Source organism: Paramisgurnus dabryanus, unplaced genomic scaffold (assembly GCF_030506205.2).
Source record: "Paramisgurnus dabryanus unplaced genomic scaffold, PD_genome_1.1 h2tg000185l_1_75505__unordered_in_group3, whole genome shotgun sequence".
Classification (NCBI taxonomy): Eukaryota; Metazoa; Chordata; class Actinopteri; order Cypriniformes; family Cobitidae; genus Paramisgurnus; species Paramisgurnus dabryanus.
Window position 1 is genome coordinate 10,001 of NW_027394099.1, and position 10,000 is coordinate 20,000.

General features: G+C 66.7%; 1 non-coding gene across 1 annotated transcript in view; it reads left to right on the top strand.

Moving 5' to 3' along the window:
• The first annotated feature begins 9,940 nt into the window (after positions 1-9,940).
• Positions 9,941-10,000, top strand: part of LOC141281706 (18S ribosomal RNA) — a 1,855-nt gene continuing 1,795 nt past the window's right edge. Inside the window, exon 1 of the ribosomal RNA XR_012336069.1 lies at positions 9,941-10,000. This exon is cut by the window's right edge and continues 1,795 nt beyond it. This is a non-coding gene — a ribosomal RNA (18S ribosomal RNA).

The following is a 10,000-nucleotide window of genomic DNA, read 5'->3' on the forward strand; positions in this document are numbered from 1 at the left end:
GGTGCACGGTGGTCGGGTAGAGGGGCCACCGTCCTCGGGGGTCCGGGGCCGGCCTCGGGTGCACTGTGGTCGGGTAGAGGTGCCACCGTCCTCGGGGGTCCGAGGCCGGCCTCGGGTGCACTGTGGTCGGGTAGAGGTGCCACGGTTCTCGGGGTCGTATCTCGGCCGGGGAAAGGGTTAGAGAGGCGAGGGTTGGCTCGTTGGAAAGGTCCCTCCGCGGGGCGTCCGATGGTGGGTGTCCCGAAGGGCTGCGGCGAAGGGCTCCGGAGCTACGGCCGTGGGAATATCAAGGGGTGGTACCCCGTATCTCGGCCGGGGAAAGGGTTAGAGAGGCGAGGGTTGGCTCGTTGGAAAGGTCCCTCCGCGGGGCGTCCGAGGGTGGGTGTCCCGAAGGGCTGCGGCAAAGGGCTCCGGAGCTACGGCCGTGGGAATATCAAGGGGTGGTACTCCGTATCTCGGCCGGGCTTAGGGTTAGAGAGGCGCGGGTTGGCTCGTTGGATAGGTCCGCTCCGGTAGAGCAACCGACCCAAGGGACGAGTCGATCCGACCCAAGGCGCCCGAGCTACGGGCGTTTAAAGGTCAGGCGGTGGTGCCCCGTATCTCGGCCGGGCTTGGGGTTAGAGAGACGCGGGTTGGCTCGTTGGAAAGGTCCCCTCCGGTGGAGCAACCGACCCAAAGGGCGAAGTCCTGGGACTTTGTGCGCCGGAGCTACGGGCGTTTAAAGGTCAGGCGGTGGTGCCCCGTATCTCGGCCGGGCTTAGGGTTAGAGAGACGAGGGTTGGCTCGTTGGAAAGGGCCGCTCCGGTAGAGCAACCGACCCAAAGGGCGAGTCGATCCGAGCAAGGGCGTCCGAGCTGCGGCCGTGGGAAAATCCGCGGAGGGACCGCCGTATCTCGGCCGGGCTTGGGGTTAGGGAGAAGCGGGTAGGCTCGTTCGAAAGGTCCCCTCGGGTGGAGCAACCGACCCAAAGGGCGAGTCGATCCGAGCAAAGGCGCCCGAGTTACGGCCGTTTAAAGGTCAGGCGGTGGTACCCCGTATCTCGGCCGGGCTTAGGGTTAGAGAGACGAGGGTTGGCTCGTTGGAAAGGTCCCCTCCGGTGGAGCAACCGACCCAAAGGGCGAAGTCCTGGGACTTTGTGCGCCGGAGCTACGGGCGTTTAAAGGTCAGGCGGTGGTGCCCCGTATCTCGGCCGGGCTTAGGGTTAGAGAGACGAGGGTTGGCTCGTTGGAAAGGGCCGCTCCGGTAGAGCAACCGACCCAAAGGGCGAGTCGATCCGAGCAAGGGCGTCCGAGCTGCGGCCGTGGGAAAATCCGCGGAGGGACCGCCGTATCTCGGCCGGGCTTGGGGTTAGGGAGAAGCGGGTAGGCTCGTTCGAAAGGTCCCCTCGGGTAGAGCAACCGACCCAAAGGGCGAGTCGATCCGAGCAAATGCGCCCGAGTTACGGCCGTTTAAAGGTCAGGCGGTGGTACCCCGTATCTCGGCCGGGCTTAGGGTTAGAGAGACGAGGGTTGGCTCGTTGGAAAGGTCCCCTCGGGTGGAGCAACCGACCCAAAGGGCGAGTCGATCCGAGCAAATGCGCCCGAGTTACGGCCGTTTAAAGGTCAGGCGGTGGTACCCCGTATCTCGGCCGGGCTTAGGGTTAGAGAGACGAGGGTTGGCTCGTTGGAAAGGTCCCCTCGGGTGGAGCAACCGACCCAAAGGGCGAGTCGATCCGAGCAAAGGCGCCCGAGTTACGGCCGTTTAAAGGTCAGGCGGTGGTACCCCGTATCTCGGCCGGGCTTAGGGTTAGAGAGACGAGGGTTGGCTCGTTGGATAGGGCCGCTCCGGTAGAGCAACCGACCCAAAGGGCGAGTCGATCCGAGCAAAGGCGCCCGAGTTACGGCCGTTTAAAGGTCAGGCGGTGGTACCCCGTATCTCGGCCGGGCTTGGGGTTAGAGAGACGAGGGTTGGCTCGTTGGAAAGGTCCGCTCGGGTAGAGCAACCGACCCAAAGGGCGAGTTCATCCGAGCAAAGGCGCCCGAGCTGCGGCCGTGGGAAAATCCGCGGAGGGACCGCCGTATCTCGGCCGGGCTTAGGGTTAGAGAGACGAGGGTTGGCTCGTTGGATAGGGCCGCTCCGGTAGAGCAACCGACCCAAAGGGCGAGTCGATCCGAGCAAAGGCGCCCGAGCTGCGGCCGTGGGAAAATCCGCGGAGGGACCGCCGTATCTCGGCCGGGCTTAGGGTTAGAGAGAAGCGGGTTGGCTCGTTGGATAGGGCCGCTCCGGTAGAGCAACCGACCCGAAGGGCGAGTCGATCCGAGCAAGGGCGCCCGAGCTGCGGCCGTGGGAAAATCCGGGGAGGGACCGCCGTATCTCGGCCGGGGAAAGGGCTAGAGGCTCGCGGGTAGGCTCGTTCGAAAGGTCCCCTCGCGTGGAGCGACCGACCCAAAGGGCGAGTCGATCCGAGCAAAGGCGCCCGTGCTGCGGCCGTGGGAAAATCCGGGGAGGGACCGCCGTATCTCGGCCGGGGAAAGGGCTAGAGGCTCGCGGGTAGGCTCGTTCGAAAGCCCCCCTCCGGCATAGCGACCGACCCGAAGGGCGAAGGCCCCGGACCCGAGGCGCCCGAGAAACGGCCGTGGGAAAATCCGGGCACAGACCGCCGTATCTCGGCCGGGGAAAGGGCTAGAGGCTCGCGGGTAGGCTCGTTCGAAAGCTCCCCTCCGGCATAGCGACCGACCCGAAGGGCGAAGGCCCCGGACCCGAGGCGCCCGAGAAACGGCCGTGGGAAAATCCGGGGAGGGACCGCCGTATCTCGGCCGGGGAAAGGGCTAGAGGCTCGCGGGTAGGCTCGTTCGAAAGCCCCCCTCCGGCATAGCGACCGACCCGAAGGGCGAAGGCCCCGGACCCGAGGCGCCCGAGAAACGGCCGTGGGAAAATCCGGGCACAGACCGCCGTATCTCGGCCGGGGAAAGGGCTAGAGGCTCGCGGGTAGGCTCGTTCGAAAGCTCCCCTCCGGCATAGCGACCGACCCGAAGGGCGAAGGCCCCGGACCCGAGGCGCCCGAGAAACGGCCGTGGGAAAATCCGGGGAGGGACCGCCGTATCTCGGCCGGGGAAAGGGCTAGAGGCTCGCGGGTAGGCTCGTTCGAAAGCCCCCCTCCGGCATAGCGACCGACCCGAAGGGCGAAGGCCCCGGACCCGAGGCGCCCGAGAAACGGCCGTGGGAAAATCCGGGCACAGACCGCCGTATCTCGGCCGGGGAAAGGGCTAGAGGCTCGCGGGTAGGCTCGTTCGAAAGCTCCCCTCCGGCATAGCGACCGACCCGAAGGGCGAAGGCCCCGGACCCGAGGCGCTCCGAGAAACGGCCGTGGGAAAATCCGGGCACAGACCGCCGTATCTCGGCCGGGGAAGGGGCTAGAGGCTCGCGGGTAGGCTCGTTCGAAAGGCCCCCTCCGGCGGAGCGACCGACCCAAAGGGCGAAGGCCCCGGACCCGAGGCGCCCGAGATACGGCCGCGGGAATTTCCGCGAGCTTCGACCGGACGTATCTCCGGCGGGCGGGGTCGCACGGACCCGAGGCCGGGCTCGTCGGAAAGCCCCGGGACGGACCTTTCGAACGAGACCGGCCGCGCGTCCGGGCGACCTCCGAGGCGGACGCTAGGGGCGCCGGAGCCCCGGACGAGCGAAAATTCCGCGACCACCCGCCCGTATCTCGGCCCGGGAAAGGGCCAGAGACTCGAGGGAGGGCTCGTTCGAAAGCTCCCCTCCGGCATAGCGACCGACCCGAAGGGCGAAGGCCCCGGACCCGAGGCGCCCGAGAAACGGCCGTGGGAAAATCCCGCGGGGGTAGGCCGTATCTCGGCCCCGGAAAGGGCTAGCGACGCGCGGGTGGGCTCGTTCGAAAGGCCCCCCGCGGAGGAGCCACCCACCCGAAGGGCGAAGGCCCCGGACCCGGGGCGCCGGAGCAGCGCGGTAACGAAATTCGAATTTTCGACCGGAAGTATCTCGGGCCCCCGGGGTCGCACGGACCCGCGGCCGGTCTCGTCGGAAAGCCCCGGGCGAGACCTTTCCGACGAGCCCGGCCCCGAGTCCGTAGGACCTTCCCCGGCCGAGATACGGCGCCCGGCAGTTCATTGGCCGATATCTCGGAAACGGGGCGTCGTAGACGCTCCGTGGTATTGGTGACCTTGACGATGCCGGGTCAGACGAGTCGGCCGCGGGCACGGGCCCGGGGGCGCCGGCCGCCAGAGTCGGGTGGCTCGCGCACTTCCAGGCGGGCCGCTCGCGCACCTCCAGGCACCCCGACCCACTCGCCGAGGCCGACCGAGGTGCGCCGTCCCGGCCGCGGACCGGTCGGGGTCCCCTCTCGAAAGGGCAGTAGTGTGAACAGGTGCCATCGGGTATATAGGGGAAGGGGTCCTCTCGAACCAGGCCTTCGAACCCGCGCGAGCCTAGCCCGGCAAGGCTCACCCTCCCCGGCCACGGGTTCGGCCTCCGTCCCCCTGGAGGTCCGGCACCTCCAGGGTCCCCGACCCTGCCTCCCCTGCCCGAGGGGAGGCCTCCGAGGCGGGCCTGACAGGGCGGCCCTCCCTCCTGGAAGTCCGGTTCCTCCAGGGTCCCCGACCCTGCCTCCCCTGCCCGAGGGGAGGCCTCCGAGGCGGGCCTGACAGGGCGGCCCTCCCTCCTGGAAGTCCGGTTCCTCCAGGGCACACGTCCCTACCTCCGTAGCCCAGAGAGGTGACTCCGAGGCGGGCCTGACAGGGCGGCCCTCCCTCCTGGAAGTCTGGTTCCTCCAGGGCACACGTCCCCACCTCCGTAGCCCAGATGGGTGACTCGATAGCGGGCCTGACAGGGCGGCCCTCCCTCCTGGAAGTCCGGTTCCTCCAGGGCACACGTCCCTGCCTCCTTAGCCCAGAGAGGTGACTCCGAGGCGGGCCTGACAGGGCGGCCCTCCCTCCTGGAAGTCTGGTTCCTCCGGGGCACCCGTCCCTACCTCCGTAGCCCAGATGGGTGACTCGAAAGCGGGCCTGACAGGGCGGCCCTCCCTCCTGGAAGTCCGGTTCCTCCAGGGCACACGTCCCTGCCTCCTTAGCCCAGAGAGGTGACTCCGAGGCGGGCCTGACAGGGCGGCCCTCCCTCCTGGAAGTCTGGTTCCTCCGGGGCACACGTCCCTACCTCCGTAGCCCAGATGGGTGACTCGAAAGCGGGCCTGACAGGGCGGCCCTCCCTCCTGGAAGTCCGGTTCCTCCAGGGCACACGTCCCTGCCTCCTTAGCCCAGAGAGGTGACTCCGAGGCGGGCCTGACAGGGCGGCCCTCCCTCCTGGAAGTCTGGTTCCTCCAGGGCACACGTCCCTACCTCCGTAGCCCAGATGGGTGACTCGAAAGCGGGCCTGACAGGGCGGCCCTCCCTCCTGGAAGTCCGGTTCATCCAGGGCACACGTCCCTGCCTCCTTAGCCCAGAGAGGTGACTCCGAGGCGGGCCTGACAGGGCGGCCCTCCCTCCTGGAAGTCTGGTTCCTCCAGGGCACACGTCCCTACCTCCGTAGCCCAGATGGGTGACTCGAAAGCGGGCCTGACAGGGCGGCCCTCCCTCCTGGAAGTCCGGTTCATCCAGGGCACACGTCCCTGCCTCCTTAGCCCAGAGAGGTGACTCCGAGGCGGGCCTGACAGGGCGGCCCTCCCTCCTGGAAGTCTGGTTCCTCCAGGGCACACGTCCCTGCCTCCTTAGCCCAGAGAGGTGACTCCGAGGCGGGCCTGACAGGGCGGCCCTCCCTCCTGGAAGTCTGGTTCCTCCAGGGCACACGTCCCTACCTCCGTAGCCCGGATGGGTGACTCGAAAGCGGGCCTGACAGGGCGGCCCTCCCTCCTGGAAGTCCGGTTCATCCAGGGCACACGTCCCTACCTCCGTAGCCCAGATGGGTGACTCGAAAGCGGGCCTGACAGGGCGGCCCTCCCTCCTGGAAGTCTGGTTCCTCCAGGGCACACGTCCCTGCCTCCTTAGCCCAGAGAGGTGACTCCGAGGCGGGCCTGACAGGGCGGCCCTCCCTCCTGGAAGTCTGGTTCCTCCAGGGCACACGTCCCTGCCTCCTTAGCCCAGAGAGGTGACTCCGAGGCGGGCCTGACAGGGCGGCCCTCCCTCCTGGAAGTCTGGTTCCTCCAGGGCACCCGTCCCCACCTCCGTAGCCCAGATGGGTGACTCGAAAGCGGGCCTGACAGGGCGGCCCTCCCTCCTGGAAGTCTGGTTCCTCCAGGGCACACGTCCCTGCCTCCTTAGCCCAGAGAGGTGACTCCGAGGCGGGCCTGACAGGGCGGCCCTCCCTCCTGGAAGTCTGGTTCCTCCAGGGCACCCGTCCCCACCTCCGTAGCCCAGATGGGTGACTCGAAAGCGGGCCTGACAGGGCGGCCCTCCCTCCTGGAAGTCTGGTTCCTCCAGGGCACACGTCCCTGCCTCCTTAGCCCAGAGAGGTGACTCCGAGGCGGGCCTGACAGGGCGGCCCTCCCTCCTGGAAGTCCGGTTCCTCCGGGGCACACGTCCCTACCTCCGTAGCCCAGATGGGTGACTCGAAAGCGGGCCTGACAGGGCGGCCCTCCCTCCTGGAAGTCTGGTTCCTCCAGGGCACCCGTCCCTACCTCCGTAGCCCAGATGGGTGACTCGAAAGCGGGCCTGACAGGGCGGCCCTCCCTCCTGGAAGTCTGGTTCCTCCAGGGCACCCGTCCCTACCTCCGTAGCCCAGATGGGTGACTCGAAAGCGGGCCTGACAGGGCGGCCCTCCCTCCTGGAAGTCTGGTTCTTCCAGGGCACACGTCCCTACCTCCGTAGCCCAGATGGGTGACTCGAAAGCGGACGCGGGAGGGTGTACGTGGCGCACCCCCAGGCCGAAGAGAGGTCTCGTGAGCGGACGCGAGGGTGTACGACAGAAGGCCTGGAAGTCTCTGACTTCCAGGGTCACCGACCCTACCTCATGAGCCCGAAGAGGTGACTCGAATGCGGACGCGGGGGTGTACGTGGCGCACCCCCAGGCCGAAGAGAGGTCTCGTGAGCGGACACGAGAAGTACGACAGAGGGCCTGGAAGCAAAAGCGGGTGACTCGTGCACTTCCAGAAAAGGCAAAAGCGGGTGACTCGTGCACTTCCATAAAGCCGAAACGAGGTCTCGTGAGCGGACACGAGAAGTACGACAGAGGGCCTGGAGGTAAAAGCGGGTGACTCGTGCACTTCCAGGGTCTCCGACCTTACGGCGCCTTCCGACGCGGGCGCCTCCTCCCGGACGAGCCACGGGAAGGGCCCCTTCTCTCAAGGGGCGGTCGTTTGAACAGGTGCCATCGGGTATATAGGGATGGGTTGCTTCGAAAGTGGACCTCCAGCGTCCTCCCTCCCTGCGGCAGATCCCAAGAAAGGTCTGTGCGCGTCGGTGTGCGATGAACGAAAAACCGTTAAAAGAACTGGAACGGTTGGAACGGACGAAGGGCGTCTGATGTGAGGCAGCGCCCCGGGCGAGTGTCGAAAGACGGGTAACCCATATCCGCATGCCGCCTAGGCGGAAAGATCCGGCCTGGATCATATCAAGGCTAATGCCTAAAAACTAAAGCTACCTTGGGTGATGGAACTCGGCTACGGCCGCAAAACGATCCGCCCTGGATCATCAAGGCTAATGCCTAAAAACTAAAGCTACCTTGGGTGATGGAACTCGGCTACGGCCGCAAAACGATCCGCCCTGGATCAAGGCTACGGCCTAAAAACGGCAAAAAAAGATCCAAAAGTCCCTGGATCAAGGCGCTTCGGCTTAAAACCTGTGAAAAGATCCGCCCTGGATCAAGGCTACGGCCTTAAAGCTGCTCAAAAGATCCGCCCTGGATCAAGGCTACGGCCTTAAAACTGCTAAAAAGATCCTAAAGTCTCTGGATCTAGGCTACGGCCTCAAAGACACACGTGTTGTGAGATAAGATCCGCCCTGGATCTCCAGGCTACGGCCTCAAAGGTTCGACCCGACCATATATGCTCAGACACGGGCGAACACAAAAGCGTAACAACCCATGTTGGAACCGTCGAAGGATCTCGGCGTCGGCCGTAAAACGGAAACCCCCCGGTCGTCGGTACGCGTGTGGCGGTCGAGGGCCCCCGGCCGCCGGTCGGGCGGGCGCGTGGATAGGTCTCCCGAGCGGTCAAGGAGTCCCGGAAGCCGGTCGGGCGAGCGGCCGGCCCCGGGGCACCCTACCCTCTCGGGCGCACCGACCCCACGCGTTTCGTCTCGGTCGGCGTCCGGGGTTCCGAGACACCCTTATGTATCTGTGTGACAGACGGAGTGGCACACCGTCTGCGGCGGGACAGGGCCGCCGACCGCGATGGAAGTCGAGTGAGGCGGCTTCCGGGGTCCAAGACCCTACAGACAGACGGAGTGGCGACCCGTCTGCGGCGGGCCAGGGCCGCCGACCGCGATGGAAGTCGAGTGGGGCGGCTTCCAGGGTCCAAGACCCTACAGACAGACGGAGTGGCGACCCGTCTGCGGCGGGCCAGGGCCGCCGACCGCGATGGAAGTCGAGTGGGGCGGCTTCCAGGGTCCAAGACCCTACAGACAGACGGAGTGGTGACCCGTCTGCGGCGGGACAGGGCCGCCGACCGTTACGGAAGTCGAGGGGGACGGCTTCCAGGGTCCAAGACCCTATCTGTGTGACAGACGAAGGTGCATCGTCTGGGGCGGGACAGGGCCGCCGACCGCTATGGAAGTCGAGTCGGGTGGCTCGTGCACTTCCAGGGTCCAAGACCCTCTCTTCGTGACCGACGAAGGTGCTCTGTCTGGGGCGGTACGGGGCCGCCGACCGCTATGGAAGTCGAGTCGGGTGGCTCGTGCACTTCCAGGGTCCAAGACCAACGCGTTTGACCGACGAAGGTGCCCCGTCCCCGGGCACGGACGGGGACGGGCCCGGCCTCCGGGCCGCCGTGGAAGTCGAGTCGGGTGGCTCTCGCACTTCCAGGGTCCTCGACCCTATCTGTCTGACCGACGAAGGCGCTTCGTCTCGGGCGGGCCAGGGCCGCCAGCCGCTATGGAAGCCGAGTCGGGTGGCTCGTGCGCTTCCAGGGTCCACGACCCTGCCTTCGTGACCGACGAAGGCGCTCTGTCTGGGGCGGTACAGAGCCGGGCCCCGTCCAGCAGGGGACGGTGGCCCGAACAGGTGCCATCGGGTATATAGGGAAGAGCACCTCGCTGACTCTCCAAGGTGATAGGCTACCGGATCCCAGGACCTCTCGAGCCCAGCGAGAGGCCTCTCGAGCGGACACAAATGCCTCGAAAAAGTCCCTCTGCACTGAGGTAGTGACGATTCTTATTACGAATGGCAAATCATCCAAGGAAGGGACGAACCCGGCTGGCCTCGGCCGTTAAACGAGCCGGCTTCGTTCGGCCGCTAAACGAACCGGCGTCGTTCGGCCGCAAAACGAACCGGCGTCGGCCGCTAAACGAAACCCCGGGCGGGACAGGGCCGCCCACGTCTCAGCCTTAATGACCCGTTACGGGGTGACGCCCGGATACGCTTTGTGTGTCATGGCCCTGAGATTCTGGAAATCGAACTGCGCCTGGGGCAGGCCTCCGCCCGGCCGACGTTAGCGCGTCGGCCGCCATGGGCGGTCGGTTCCTCCCCGACCCGGCGCTCTCGCCTCCAGGGGGGCTCTCCGGAGCCCGCCCGACCCTTTCCGCGGGAGACTCAGACGGTCCGTCAGACGCGAAGGTCCGCCACCGGCGGCCGGCGAGGGCCTCGGCGACCGAGGGCGGAGACGCCCCCGGCCCGTCGCGGCCACCCGGCCCCGCGAAACGCACCTTTCCTCGGTTACGGCCCACCCGGCCGCCCCTCAGCCTACGAGAGGGGAGAGCCACACGAGAGTGGCCCCGGTCCCACTCCCCCCGGGGGGTGGAAACCGGGACCCGCGCCGCGTGAACCCCGGGTCAGAGCGAGGCTCTCCTACGGCTACTACCTGGTTGATCCTGCCAGTAACATATGCTTGTCTCAAAGATTAAGCCATGCAGGTCTA